Source organism: Rutilus rutilus (genome assembly GCF_951802725.1).
Source record: "Rutilus rutilus genome assembly, chromosome: 5".
In the NCBI taxonomy this organism is placed as follows: Eukaryota; Metazoa; Chordata; class Actinopteri; order Cypriniformes; family Leuciscidae; genus Rutilus; species Rutilus rutilus.
The window spans coordinates 10,354,705-10,370,372 of NC_140213.1; positions in this window are offsets into that span (position 1 = coordinate 10,354,705).

The window sequence follows — 15,668 nt, forward strand, 5'->3', positions numbered from 1 at the left end:
TTGAAACATGCTCTCAATTATATCTTATTTATTTTCTACTTCGGGCGTTTTCTTTGTTTCCGAAACAGGGATTACAATTTTTACAATGTTGGAATTTCTGTTTGGTTGGGTTCGACTTTCACAAGGCAACGTTTCTAAAGGGACCAAAATTTACGTGCGAATAAATTGTCCTCTCACTGGTCAGAGTGCACCTGTTTATGTTCTGGGATTCTGCTTATATAGCGGTCAGTCGTCAGGATGGAGCAGCTGTGCGGAATTATTGCGGCTTTCTTTGTAGCTGTCATTGTATTGCTTTATCATTTTGAGCAGTAATCTGGGCTTCCTCTGTATTTTGTTCTGAAATGTTAGTCCAACCAAATTTCACTTAGGCATCTCACTTCGTCTTTGCTCCAGGTTAATCCATGATTAATTTTAAGAACTGCTGATTTTCTTAAATTTTTTTGATACAGCCATGGTTTGTTCGTCCATTGAGTTGGACTGCTTTCTCACCACAAGCGAACTGCTCCATAGTCTGTTTTCAAGTGGACCAAGACCACCTTGTTCAGGAGATCTTGGACCTTTTTTTTTTTTTGCTGATCCAAGCAAGATTTCTGTGTTCATATATGCCTAAATGAACCGAAATAAAGGAGAAAATGCACCAGGTTCTGAAACAAATGCTCGAAACGAGCCAGGTGTGAAAATGACAAAATGCCCTATAAGTGCCTCATACTAAACTCTAAATTTCTGTCAAAGATTTGATAACATAAACCTTGCTAATGTTGTCAAATTCAATGGCTAAATCTATGTAGAAGACATGTATCTTAAAATTTCCCACTGGACTGGTTTTAACTTCCAACCAATCAGATTGAAGCTTGCTATTTTGAGAAAGCTTTTGCCCCTTTTTTTTTGCAGAAGGGAAGCTCCATGATACTCAACAAAAACACACATGCAAACTTTTTTTATATTTTCTCTAAAAGTTTAGTAAACTGTTCCATATTAAAAATTAGATTTTTCAGACTATTACTTCATATGTCAAGCTTTGCAGTGTAAATGCTGGTCGGAGAAATAGATTTTGGTGTGTTAGCCCATTCAAAAGCTCTGAGATGTGTAGTTCTAGTGGGTCCAGACATTTGACCCAAAATTCATATCTTAATGGTCGGTAATGTATCATGGCAAAACTTTCACCAAAGAAGAAAAAATATTCTGTCGGTTTCATTCATCATGCCTGCTACATACATCATGCAGATCTGAGCATATTGATAAATGACACACTGTGTCAGTGACCTTATGGGTCAGTGAGTTTATGGGAAGAAAAACACATTAGAGTTGTTTTTTCTTCACTCATCCTTTGACCTCCTTAAAAAGTATGCCAAAACACTTAGATTCAAGGAAGTTCTGTCTTATTCTTGGGGACCTATCAATCAGTCAAAGTCTGTGTTCGTCTGAACCTGTAATGTGTCATTCATTATCAGCAGCGGCATGCTTTGAAAGATAAACACTTCAAGATTGAAACATTGACTCAAAATCCTTATGGCCTCAAGGCAATCAGCATATTTGGATACGGGATGTGATTATGAATTTTTGTCTGAGAAGGAGAGGAACACACATAGCCTACGTGCACTTATTCCACGTCTTTGCAGTTAAAGATTCATTCACTGCTGAAAGCTTTGTTTTCCCTAATGCCTAATTATCTTAAACAAGGTTTTGAATCACTGACAGCAGTCTGAATTGTAATGAGGGGCTGGTGCAGGCCGGTACAATCCAAACTGCCTCTGCAAATGAATGATTCACTGATGTCATCAGGGTCCCGAAAGGTCAAACTATTTCTGTTGCCAATGCATAACACAACTACATAAATTGCTTACTCACCCTCATGTCATTCTGAACCTGTAAGAATTTCTTTCTTTACAAAAGGAAAAATGTAGAATTCTTTTGTTCAGGGACTTGATAGACCCTGCCCCTAAAATGTGTAGTTTATTCCAAAAAAAATTAAATATTAAATATTAAATATTGAATTAATATGGGATCTGCTTGCAAACAGAATAAGAAGCTTACAGAATATGTCAGTTTCATTCATTTCTGGTTTTGATGACAGTAACTATCACCTCACATTTCTACTAATAGTTTATTTAAACACTAGTGTTCCTTGCACCAGTTGGTGTTTTAAGAAACTAGTATTAGTTTCAGAATTTGTCAGTTCCATTAATTTCTGTTTTTGATGACAGTAGTTAATAATTCCTCACTTTTACACTTTTATCTACTAATAGGGCCTACTTACCACAGTTTTATTAATGGAATATTGTACTTGTGGTATTTTGTCAGAGGTGATGAACTTGTGTAAGTTTTGTCATTATGTTTTTGGTAGGCCTATATGGAAAGATAAGCATTAGCATTCGGCTAACATTGTGCTAATTTCTAAAACACTTAGATTAGCAAATGGAATTGCAAATTGAATGTTTTTTCATGGTTTCTTGTTAAACATATTTCTCATAGTTTTTGTTTAAATTATAATATATATCACTATAGGGCTAACTTCAATGTTGCTACTTTTTTATTAGATTGTAGCATAGTTTGACACTTGTTTCTACTAATAGGGCCTACTAACTTACCACAGTTTTATTAATGAAATATTGTACTTGTGGTATTTTGTCAGAGGTGATAAACATTTGTAAGTTTTGTCATTATGTTTTTGGTAGGCCTATATGGAAAGATAAGCATTAGCATTCGGCTAACATTGTGCTAATTTCTAAAACACTTAGATTAGCAAATGGAATTTCAAATTGAATGATTTTTTCATGGTTGCTTGTTAAACATATTCCTCATAGTGTTTGTTTAAATGATAATATATATCACTATAGGGCTACCTTCAATGTTGCTACTTTTTTATTAGATTGTAGCATAGTTTGAAAAGAGCCATTTTAGTTTAACCACTCTTAATTATTAGCTTGTGGCTTGGCAAACTAGCTTGCCCAACACCAAAATGTGTGTGATAACTAAGGGAACCAAGATTACCTGATTTTATCTTGTCATGGACTCATTAGCAGGTTGACGGTGACTGGATTCAGTGCCCCTATAGAAACACAAATCCAAATGGTAATAAGACTAACAGACACATGTCACAGGCCCACTGCCAACTATTTAGAGCCTTTTATTTTGATAACATCACACCCTTGATGCAAGCATCTGTTAGTGGAAATGTTGACCTCATGGACATACAAAAGTTAACACATGCATGCAGAGCTCATGGCATGACAAGAATGGAGAGAAAAATAGACAGATGATTAGCGAGGGATAGAGAGAGGAAAAGAGATCGATTTCTGCAACATGACACACAGCCCCCCCCACATATAACCTGTAACTTTATCACACCCAAGTATTTCTCTCCTGTAAACATCCAAACGTGGCAGACGTTCAGCCCCCTCTGAAGACATACAGCTCCTGTGATCAACAAAATAACAGCACCATTCTCAGAGTTGGAACCTACAAAAACGTATTGTGAGGGTACCATTGTACAATGATGGTATCCGATTTTTTTATGGTACTGAATAGTTGTCACATGAATTATTCGGGGCTAAAGGCGCACCGGGGTAAAAGGCGCCTTTGATTTTAATTTCCTCAAAACTAGATAACACAAAAACTTGCCGTAGCACTTTCTAAAACATCCACTTTTCAAGATGCATGTGGAAATTTGATCTAATATTTGATGTGTTTTTGTTTATTTTATGTTTGTCACATGCCTGTCCTGTCTTGTGCTGCACATGGGTGTTTTGTTATTTTGGGCCATGTGCTCGTGTCTATTGTCTAGCCCCGCCCATCTTGTTATCTGATTATTGGTTAATTTGTCCCACCTGTCTTTCTCGTTACCCTCCTTTGTTTGTTCCCCTATTTAGCCTCCTTGTGTTTGTAGTCTTGTGCTGGTTCGTTTGTCCGAGTTTCTCGTTCCTGGAGTTCCTGAGTTTTGAGTTTGTACCTTGTCTGCTTGTCACTAATAAATCTCCTCTGCATTTGTATCCTCGTCTCTTGTTCACTGTTCCGTGACAATGTTGTAGATTTAAGTAGCAAACGAGAATCACTACAATTATTGAATATATTTTGAAACAAAGGTCTTCTTAATTATTTAAAGTTTTGTTCGAGGAAAAAAAAGCTAGAGTTTTTCAATAATGGAAGAATATGTAAAAGTAATGGTAATTGGGGTAAAAGATGCCCCTGCTGTTGGGGCGAAAAGCACAATAAACAACATGATAATAATAAACAGCTAGCTGACTTTTCCATTTGTTGACATGACATGGTTTGATTCAAATGGTAAGTATTCTACATTAGGAATATTCTACAATATTAATCATATCATATAATAAAAAAAATCATATTTGTAACTACTGTAAAGCTTTAAATTATAGTGGAATCTCATTCAGTGCTTTCATAATCTTCACTTTTTAAAATAATTTTGTTTCTGTATTTTTAACAATGAACATATTTTAATGACAGTATATTTGTTGAACAAAAATGAACCAATTATTTATCAAAATAAACAAAAAATAGTACAAACTTTGCTAAAGGGATTGTTTTGAACATGTATAAATTAGACATTATTAAAAACATGTAGCTAAAGTATTTGTTTAAATAATGTGTTTTTTGCCCCACTTTACATTTTAACAGCCTAATTATATTTGTATATTTCTAAAAGTTATTAACAGAATTAATAGGATGATCCTTCGGGTCACTACTGTAGTGTATCACAAGGATCTGTATTAGAATAGTCAAGTCAACATGAACTGAATTCACAAGCCAAACATAAAGTACAGTATTACCAACTAGAATGTGAAACCTCAGGAACTGATTGAAATTGAATCATGAAAATTGGCCTCTTTATGACCAGTGGTTGGAATTGAAGGGTTAAAGGATAAGAGCACTTGATAACTTCAGCCAATAAGGAAAGATAACAGAGCAACCTGTTTTATTTCCAATTGGAATAATTAATCAATCACAATAAGGCCATGGGCATGTATTAAGAAAGTAAGTAGGGTCATTTTTTATTTAATTTTGATTCTAATGTTGTCTAGTACTGTGTTAGACTAATTTATTGTGTGCACTATGCAATCATGCAATATGAAACATAAAAGGTGTGTTTTGCTAGAATCTTGCTAGAACAGAACAATCAGTATTTTGTGTTTCTAAAACTACTCACAGATATATAATTTCTCATTTTATTTGACTCACTTCTAACTCAAACAGCCATCAAACTGCTGCTGTCCACAAAAAAAAAAAGGAAAATATTATGCTCCTAGTTTGCTTATGTGCACTGAACACACAGTAGTTTAAATTACAGATGTGCATTAAACGTTAGTCATGCAATATGAAACATAAAAGATGTGTCTGTTAAATGAATCATTAGTCGGAATCTTGCTACTTTGGAAGAGAACAATCAGCTGAAATAATGTTTTGCCAATGGTGAACTGTTGTGTTTCTAAAACTACTCACAGATATATAATTCCTCATTTTATTTGACTCACCTCTAACTCAAACAGCCATCAAACTGCTGCTGTCAAAAAAAAAAAAAAAGGAAAATATAATGCTCCTATTTGCTTATGTGCACTGAACACACAGTAGTTGTGTGTTAAGTGACAGAAAGATAAATGGGTAGAAAGTGGTAGAAATAAGGAGGGATTGAAGAATCAAGAGAGATAGTTTAAAAGAGTGCATGTAGAGTGACCTGTAAAGGACTAGAGTTGGAGCTGAATAACAGAACCATACACAGAAGAAGCCCCGCCCCCTTCTCTCTTAGCCTATAACAGCCCACTATGGAGTCGGAGTTCAGAAACAGACGAGTGTTCATCCACAACACAACCACTCTGGACACCCTCTGGCTGTCTCTGTCGACCTGCTCTTAACCTCTGTCTGCTGGATACTGTCTTTTTGGATACTTTTACATGGATTACTGACTTTAAAATGTGCTCCCAACTGTTGTTGGATGAATTCAGCCATGGTAAGTTACCTGTTCTTACCTGACTTCACTTGCTGAACTATACTCCTTAATTTATGATTATTACTAATACAATGACTCTTATAAGACCACTGACTAACTTTCAGAGACCTTTCTCTTGGCGTCCTTCTCTCTTTGGGGACATGTAATATAGACACTGAATGTTCGGGACCGATTTATGATGACAGGTTGGGAAAAGGGCCCAGAAAACAGGGTGCATACGGACAGCTTCAGGATTTAGGAGTGACAGGAAGGTCCTGGCATGGTTCAGTTGTGCATAGCGAAGCTTCAAAACTCTCATTATCAGAAGTGCATCAGTGACCCCTAAAGACCCCGCAGTTACAATTTACAGCACAGCTTCATCTGAACATCATTTAAGTAGCCGAAAGAGTTGGTCCTGGGTGCATTGTAATGTACTGTAATTATAGGGGACAAAAATCAACTTTTTGAAATGAAGAGTGCTGTTTCCCCAATACAACTCTAGACAGCATGTGAACACAAACAGTAAACAGAGTGTGTGGTGCAAGCGCTCGGCGAGGAGAGTCGTGAGAGGGTGTAGGAGGCTCAGTAGACCGTGATAACTGGCTCACTGGATTATGTAAACTATAGATCATGGAAACATTCCTCTACGGTTTTATTGTTTTGATCAGTAGTTTCTCAGTGACGTCTGTGACAAATAAGATCAATATCTCTCCAGGACTGAGCTGTCACCCGAAGGTTATGTAATTAACTGTGATGGTGTCAGTGTTGTAGTGGTAGCCTACTGGTTAGTGATCTGGCCTGCTTACACAATGGTTGTAGGTTGATGCCAAGTAGCGGTGACCCAGGAACAGAGGGCCGTTGTGCCCTTGATCAGTGGCTCCGGATTGCCCCCAAGGGAACTACTGTACTGGAAGTTGTTTTGCATAAAAAAACATGTTAAATGGTGTGTAAATGTTTAAAACATTACACATTTATTTAGATTTTGTGTTGTGTATTATGGATTGATAATCTCAGCTGTGTGATTGTTTAAATCATCACAAAATGTCAAATGTATTATCGCCCAGCTCTTTGTATAAAGTCCGATGTATATTATATCCAACTGTCATACAGGCAGTATATGTTGTGTTCATAAGTAAATTATATTGTGGACTACTATTTAAAAAAAAGGAAGTCTGAACTGTTGTGTATGACCTAATGTGTAAGAACGGAAGTGAAAGAGTAAAACAAGATGGATGAAGTTCGTTTTCTCCTGTCTTGTGTACTTTGTTGCTGCTTACTAACTCCTGAGAGACACCACAAATTGGCGACGAGGATTAGGCAATTTTTTCTCGCTAGCATTGGTCAGGAAGATGGCTGTTGCTAACGTGCCTTTCTCGAGTTTTTCCTGCCTTGCCCCGGTGAGCCAGCTATGCCGTTTAACACATGGCTGTGGATTTCTGAAAATTATCTACAGGTTATTGATGCCACAGGGGATGCTTTGCCGGATGAAAGATGGAGAGCTGAATTGCTTCACTGCCTTGGCACAGAGGGACAACGGATTTTCTTCTCATTGCCTAACACAGGTACAACGTATAAGGATGGAGAGGATGCATTGAAAGCCTTCTTCGTGCCAAAAGCTGACACAGTAGCTGAACAAACGTAGCGCCTTCCGTAAACGCTGTGAGGAGCACGAGACAGTTTTACAGTACGTTTGTTGCATTGCGAGAGCTTGTTGTTTCATGTGAGTTCAGTGCCAGTACTGATGAAATGATTCACGATCAGTTAGTAGAGAATGTGTTTAGCCCACAAATACGTGAGAGACTTTACTAGAAACTGATCTCACACTGGACTGAGCTGTTATGATAGCAAGCCAGATTGAATCTGCTGCCGATCAGGCTAAATCCATTTCAAATTCCCGCCAAGTTAGCGCCCCCGTTCAAGCGGTGCAGCGCACAGTGAAATGGTGAACAACGGGAAAAACCCTCACATGCACCTCTTGATTCTGCTCAGACGGGGAAAAGGAAGTCATGCTTTCGCTGTGGACCGGAGGCAAACTACTCGACTGCAACTGCAACATGCAGGAAGTGTAAAAACATTGGAAATGATGCTAAACTCTGCTGATCAGCGCAATCAAACAAGCGCAAGGTCAGTGAAATTGAATTACCAGAAGTTACTGCACTTTACACAGAATATTCAGCTCATACTCCCCACATTACAAGCACAGTGACTATATCTACTTCTGACTCACAGACTTGTGTGGTGGATTTGGTGGTTGACTCTTGGTCTTTCATATCTATCCTGCCTTACAGCACTTATGCATGCCATTTCAGTAACAATTTGCTATCGCAACCCAAAGCCAGGATTGTGACATATATAAAAGTCCAAATTCCGGTGGTTGGATATTTGTTCCCTCCCTACTTGACCACTCAGTTCCTGCTATGTTTTTCATGGGGAGGGAACTAATGTCTGCACTGCATGTGAGAAGTCCGGCCTCCTAATGCCCTTCCTGTGCTTGTTCCTCCTGTGCCAGTCTTTCAGTGCACTGTTGCTGAGTCAACTGAGTTTGGATGTGCTAAAAACTTAGTACACTGCGTAAACCTGGATGAAACTGTCACAACTGTGCGGCAAACACTTCGCCATCTACCACTCTTTGTTCACAGTGCTGTGTCAGAAGAATTCAATTGTTGCAGTTGGGGTGATAGAACGTATCGACCCCTTTGCATGGGTGTCAACAATTGTCGTTACACAGAAAAAGTCAGGTAAAATTAGGATGTGCGTTGACCTCAGACAGCCATTATTATGAACTCTTTTCCATTGCCACACATGGATGAACTACTCTCTGCTTCTACTGTTTTCTCTACCATCGACCTGACTAATGCTTACAACCAAGTAATGCTGCATGAGGACAGTCGTGACCTCACAGCCTTTATTACTCACAACAGACCGGTCTGTTTTGGATGTGTTCCTTATGGATTGGCTTCAGCACCTGTTGCATTTCAGAAGATGATGACCATTATCCTGACTGGCTTTTCAGGGGTTGAAAATTACCTGGACAACTTAATCTTCCATGGATCTGACATGCATGACAAAGCACTTCAAGCGGTCTTACAACGACTAGAAGCTTCTGGCTTGCAGCTTAATAAAGACAGGTGTCATTTTCGGCAAACCAGCCTGCTGTCCTTTGGTCATACTGTTTCACTGGAAGGTCTTCTTCCTGATGAATCACATGTACAGGCAATTCAAAATGCTTCTCCTGCAGATAAAGCCGTTGCTCCAGCTCCTGTTGATGAGGAGTTTGTTGCTTTTCTTTCTACTGCCTGTGATTCTCTTTCTGCTGCTGATGTTGATGCTGCATATGCTTCTTGTCCTGTTTTAATTCAACTTCGTACACAGATTTCCAATGGTTGGCCTCCTACACTCAAGGGGCTGGACGCTGAGTTATTGCGGTACTATAAACTGTGCTTGGAACTGTCTATTAAGGACAGCTTCATCTTCCGAGGCTCACGGCTTATTGTACCTGCTGCGCTTCGTTCTGTGCTGGTCTCCTTAGAGCACGAAGAACATCAGAGAGAGGTGAGGACCAAATAACGCCTTTGTGATCGCTATTGATGGCCAGGGATGGATGTTCAGATTCATGATGCTTTATGTTCTTGCTACGTGTGTCAGCTCACTGACAAAACTGTCAAGTCACATCCTGCTCCTCTCCAGTCGGTGCCACTGCCAGATGAACCATGGCAGAAAGTGGCTGTAGATATAGTTGGTATTTATCCGACTGCGGGTTTGCTATAACCTGACTATTACAGCAAATGGCCTGAGGTCTCCTTTATTCACTCTGTCGCTTGGGATTCTGTGGTTTTGTTTCTGTCATCAGTCTTCAGCCACCATGGAAATCCATTGAGTATTGTTAGTGATAACAGTTTTCATTTTACATCTGCTGCTTTCGCTGCTTTTCTGGAAAGAAGGAATATTCGTCACCATCGTTCCTCCCTCTACTCCCTGGCAGCTAATAGTGCTGTAGAGAGGTTCATCGGTGTGCTCAAACACACCGTCCAAATGGCCATCCAGCAACATCAGCCATGGAAACCTATAGGTGTACTGTGCCACTCCACATTCTTCAACTGGTAGTTCACCCTTTCAGCTCTTATGGCAGGCAAATGCGCACAACTGGCATGACTGTTTGCCGAAGGTTTACTCAGCTGCAACACCAAATGAAAAAGTACACTTATACTAAGCGAGGTGCTTTCACTCCTTGTTTCCAGGAGGGGGATATAGTGAGGGTACGGACCCCCTTGCATGTTCCTAAGCAACACAGAAAGTTTCTTAGTTATGGAAAGACATGGAATGCTTCCCATCTCACTGCATTTCCATGCAAACCAACAACTCCGCCTGAAAACACTGCTCACTACACATGCACTCATACGACCTAAACATAATGTTCGGAAGCATAGTTGGTAAATTATTATGTCACTTAAATCTGATGTATGGATGTGTTTGCATTGTTGGTGCATAAGTAAATTTAAAAAGAATTGTGTTCATAAATAAATTATATTGTGGACTACTATTTTAAAAAGGAAGTCTGAACTGTTGTGTATTATGTAATGTGTGAGAACGGAAGTGAAAGATTAAAACAAGATGGATGAAGTTCGCTACTCCTGTCTCGTGTGCTTTATTGCTGCTTACTAACTCCTGACAGACTCCACTGTATAAAGTGATATAAACTAGATAGCAAATCTCTCCTGCCTGATTTTGTTGTTTTGTCGCAAAATGTAAATATTATCGCCCAGCTCTTTATATAAAGTTGGATGTATAAGTATGTCCAATATATTCAGTATACCTGCGCAGGGTGATATACTATTTAGCATATCTAATCTGCTGAATTGCTTGTATTGTCGCTAAATGTAAACTATATAACCCAGCTCTAATCTGTTAAATGTGACCATAAGGTATGAAGATATTAAGATATTATTAATATTCATATTTTCTGTTAAGCTGCTTTGAAACAATGTGTATTGTAAAAAGCACTATACAAATAAATTTGACTTGACTTGACATGACATAATTGGGTTATAAATATAGCATAGGCTACAGCACATTAACAAGTCATATTATAAAATCTGCTTTAAAAAAAATATATATATATATATATGTTAAAGATGTGGCTTAATGTGGCAAATATGGGTTTTAAATGGTTATGGTCACTAGGGTGTTGCTAGGCAAAGAGTCCTTAACATGGCTGGATTTTTCAGTGAAAGTCCCGAAGATCATATCCACAAAAATATAATTAGTCAAACCACTCACAAAATTAATTAACAGGATTTGTGTAATAGTATTGATGTCCATGTCACAAATGGTATTTAATACGTTGGGTTAAGTTTTTTTTATACGTTTTTTTTTTTTTTTTTACTCATCCTTGGTATAACCAAAAGTAATAGGAGGGCTTGTTAATTAAATTAAATAACTATTAAATAGAACCTTAATAGAAGGATAAGTTCACATTTTTTTTGTCTGGTAGTATCCAAAGGTGAAAAAGGAAAACCTCATTTGTGATTTCTGTAAAATGTCGTCACTTTATAAATGATAAATGTTTGGTTGTGAAAGTGGGTTATGAGCACCTGTTTGTTTAAGACGGTCTGGAGACATAGAGGGTCATAAACCTCAGTGTTTGATGTGTATGAGTGAATGACACACCTCAGCTGTTACCCAACACCTACTGTTCTCCTTCCACATGCTGCAGACACAAAGTCCACAAAGTCACACCATGCAGCTTATGTTTATTTTTATTCAAATGCATCCCTTTTCAATCGCAAAGGTTTGCATAGGTCATGCATGTGTTGTGTGGATTGATTTGGGCTAGAATGGCTGACAAGACATGTGGTGTGAAACTGGGCTGTGTGAAACTCTTCCATCATAAAATTTTAATAAGGGGTAACACTATACGTCTCAGAGTTACACAACATTGCCACAGGGTAACCTCTTAATAATCCACAAGCAAATACCTTATATTAGACTTAAGCCACCATCTTGGAGGCATATAATGTGGTACTTGTATATATTTAAACCTGGGGGTAATGGGGGTAGAATGTGTGGTACAGGCAGACCTAATATGTTTTTTTGTTTTTTGGGACATATTTTTGTTAATATCTCTTGGCACTGAGAGATAGTACACCCAATTAAAATTGTCATCTTTTCCATTCAATGAAAGTACAGTGTCTGCTCTCAAGCTCCAAAAATCTTTAATCTTATCCCCACAAAGCTGCAGTTTCGGAAGAATTGGTATATACTGCAAAGGTTTCATGGGCTACTTCTGTCTTTTTTTTTTTCTTTTTTGCTGGTTGATGAAATCCATATCTACATTAATTGTTTGGAAAGGAGCATGCACATTTGACTAGAATATAGTTTACTAACTCCCTTTAATGCTCAGCATATGTTTCAAGCAACATCGGGGTGAATAAATTACCATTTTCAGTTTTGTTTATTAAACAAAACAAAAAAACAATTTTATGTATTTTACAGCAGCCATTCTTAAATAAGCATTAAAATAATATTTTACGTATATTTTGCATGTATAATGAGACTGTAATCTAAAATAATGTTTTTCTGCTGTCACTTAGGAGTAGTAGGCTATAGCCTAATGATACATTGTGTGATATATGATGATTGATGAGTAGGGCGCACACACTGTATTATGGTGTGAGTGTTGCGCAGTCGTAGTGCGGCATAGACGCGAGCACATGGGGATTCACATGCGCGCGTATCTCCTCTGATGCTGCACCGCATCCATCCATCCATCCATTCATCCGGCACTGCCGCAGGACATGCAGTCCTGATTATTCTGTTCGAGTTCATGCAGCTCAACTTTGCTGCATGTAATGTGTTTACACAGTGTTCGTTATCATATCAGTCTGGTGGAGCCTTGTGGGCATCAGATGGCTTTTGGACAACTCGGGTGCGGATATGTTACTACACCATCATGCGTCGTGCGTTCAGACCTCTTCTTATAGCCACATGAAGACAGTGGGATAATATTAAAACGTGCATTCTGGAAATAAGCGAGGCGAAACAGGGAGGGAGCGACTATTCGACCCGACTGCAGTGAGTAGAGCTGGCCAGCTGGAACAGAACATGCTGTCTACATCAGATAAGAACCTGAAGGATGATTTTTTTTTTTTTTTTAAATAGTTTTGTTGTTGATGTACATTTTTAAAGGGCTGTTTATGCGATGGTGTTGTCCAAAACGTGAAAAGAAAATAAGGATCTAACTAACCAAATAACTAACTTTAAATAAATAAATTCAGTAAGTTACCCTGAAAGTTCAAGATGCATCCCAAAATAATTACATCACCACAGACCCAGAGCTATTTGGGCAGCAGCTTAATGGCAATAAATCTTGAATGATGGGAACATTGAGATCTGAAGCAGTCTGCCCCTACTGGCAGATCCAGTGTCAGCAGCGATTTATTCATTGATGATTACATGACGTTAAAAGACTAAACCGACCTCAGGACAGAACAGAACGACCCTGCTTTATCACCCACGAGCATGTGTAAAAGTCAGCATCTGGAATTAAACTGTCTTGAAACAGCAAATAAGTTTAATAAGCTAATTGTGTTGGTTTTAATGGAAACTGTAATGGTCTCTGTGGGTCTCTATACTGGTAATTTGTTGCCTTCTATTGGTGCAATGTTTAAACCACTAAATCCTAATGGAATATTGGCCAAAACACACTACTGGACAGGGTTAATTGCCAGGTCTGTGTAACAAAACCAGCCTGAAGTCCAGTCAAAAATAGCCCAAACCCAGCATGACCCTATTCTAATATCAAAACTCAACATATGTGCCACACTCATACCTAAATAAATATTTTACAGTCTTTCTTATGTGTTATACACAATTTTACCTTGAAAATCACATGGTAGGCCTATTCATAAATAGTCTGTTTTCATAAAAGAGCTCAAAAGGCCCCTCTCTCAAAAAAAAAAAAAAGCAGTTTTATCATTGGTAGAATGTATAACATTTCCATACAATTACAGTTTATGTCAAAACTGTATAGGCTAACGTGGGAAAAAATCAACCCGTGGCAACAATTTACAATAGCCCAGTTCTGCTGGGAAATGTGCACTTGGCATCCACATGCTACTGGAAACCATTTGGTAATAGTTTTAATGGTTAAATGTGGTTTGTAATGGTATTTGTAGTTTTGTTGAAACCATTAGCACTTCTGTGAATGTTTCTATCGTTTGTTTGTTTTTAGCAGGCAGTAAGATTGACACCCTGCAGCAAGACCTGAGGGTTGTTCCATAAAAGATGCTAAGAAAAGCGGGGATTAAACTCCAAAACCCGACTTGAATAAACCTAACAAAAAAGTTGGGGCTAAAGCGGTTTCATAAAAGGTCATTCAAGTTCACGCAATCCCACTAATTTGATCCAGGTTTATCTAGTCTAGATAACTGCGTGTGCACGCGTTTCTTACGCAGCCCTAGACGTCGATCATAGATGAAATCGATCCACCATCAAACAGCGTATACTTTGTGCTGTTTTATGCGTTTGAGACATGGTGTTTGCAAAACTTACATTTCACAGGAATATTCTCCATCTTTAAATCTTAGAAAGTCGTGCAAATATTTCCATTTTGCTGCTAAACTTCACATTGAACGAGCGCTGCTGCGCGCATGCGCGCCAAATAGGAGCGCAATTATTCTGACCAATATATACATTTTGCTTGGAAAATTAATAGGCTATGCGATATTTTATAACACCAGAAATATCTTCTAATTCTAATAATTTATCTTTAGGATGTTGGATAAGTTGCAGTGAACTTATAGCTCATTACACTATAGCTTATACTTAAAATAATAATAAAAATTGAACAGAAGTAATTCAGGGAAGAATTTTTTAAGAAACCAAATATAATAAAGATACAAAATATAGTTTTGAGTTTAGGACCTAAGCTACTTAACAAAGATGACTTATGCTTATTTAGAATGCTGCGAATTACATCTTTTAAAGCAATAATTGTTTTTTTGGAGAAAGCAAGAATGTTTGGTTAGATTTAGTTTATACAGTACATTATGGAGAGGATAGCGTGAAATTAAGAGCAAAAGTATACATTTGTGCAACTCTAAAATTAAAGAATATTCCATAAAATAAAGGAATACATATTAGCCTACATTAATAACTATTTGTATAATTGTGTTAAATGTGTTTGAATTGAAAGACATAATAAAGTACATAATATATATATATATATATATATATATATATATATATATATGCAAAAATATTTGTTGTTGGACATTAGATGTGCCTTATTTAGAATTTTAAACCTACAAATGTATTTTTATGATAGAAATAACTGTAAAGGGATTGTAATGGGGTAAATCAAGTGTAGGCTAATATAGCCAATTACTAAGCTCAGATTCATCTTACCAGTTAAAATGTAGTCTGTGCTTTTGTAATTATTTTTTGTAAATGTTGTGATTTTAACTTCTGCTTTAATAAGCTTTTTATTTTATTTTAGATGGTAATGTTCTAATGTGCTTCTAATAACCATACAAATGTACTACAGCTGCCAAATAAAACCAGTGAGAAATGTATTCATTAATCTTTAAAAAATAAATAAATCTTGGGCACAAAACATTCAGCCAGTAAATAAAACCTGGATAATATATATTGTATGTATATATATATATAGGCTACAATGATAAATGAGACACTATAGACCTACAAACGTGTTCAATTATATTGTATA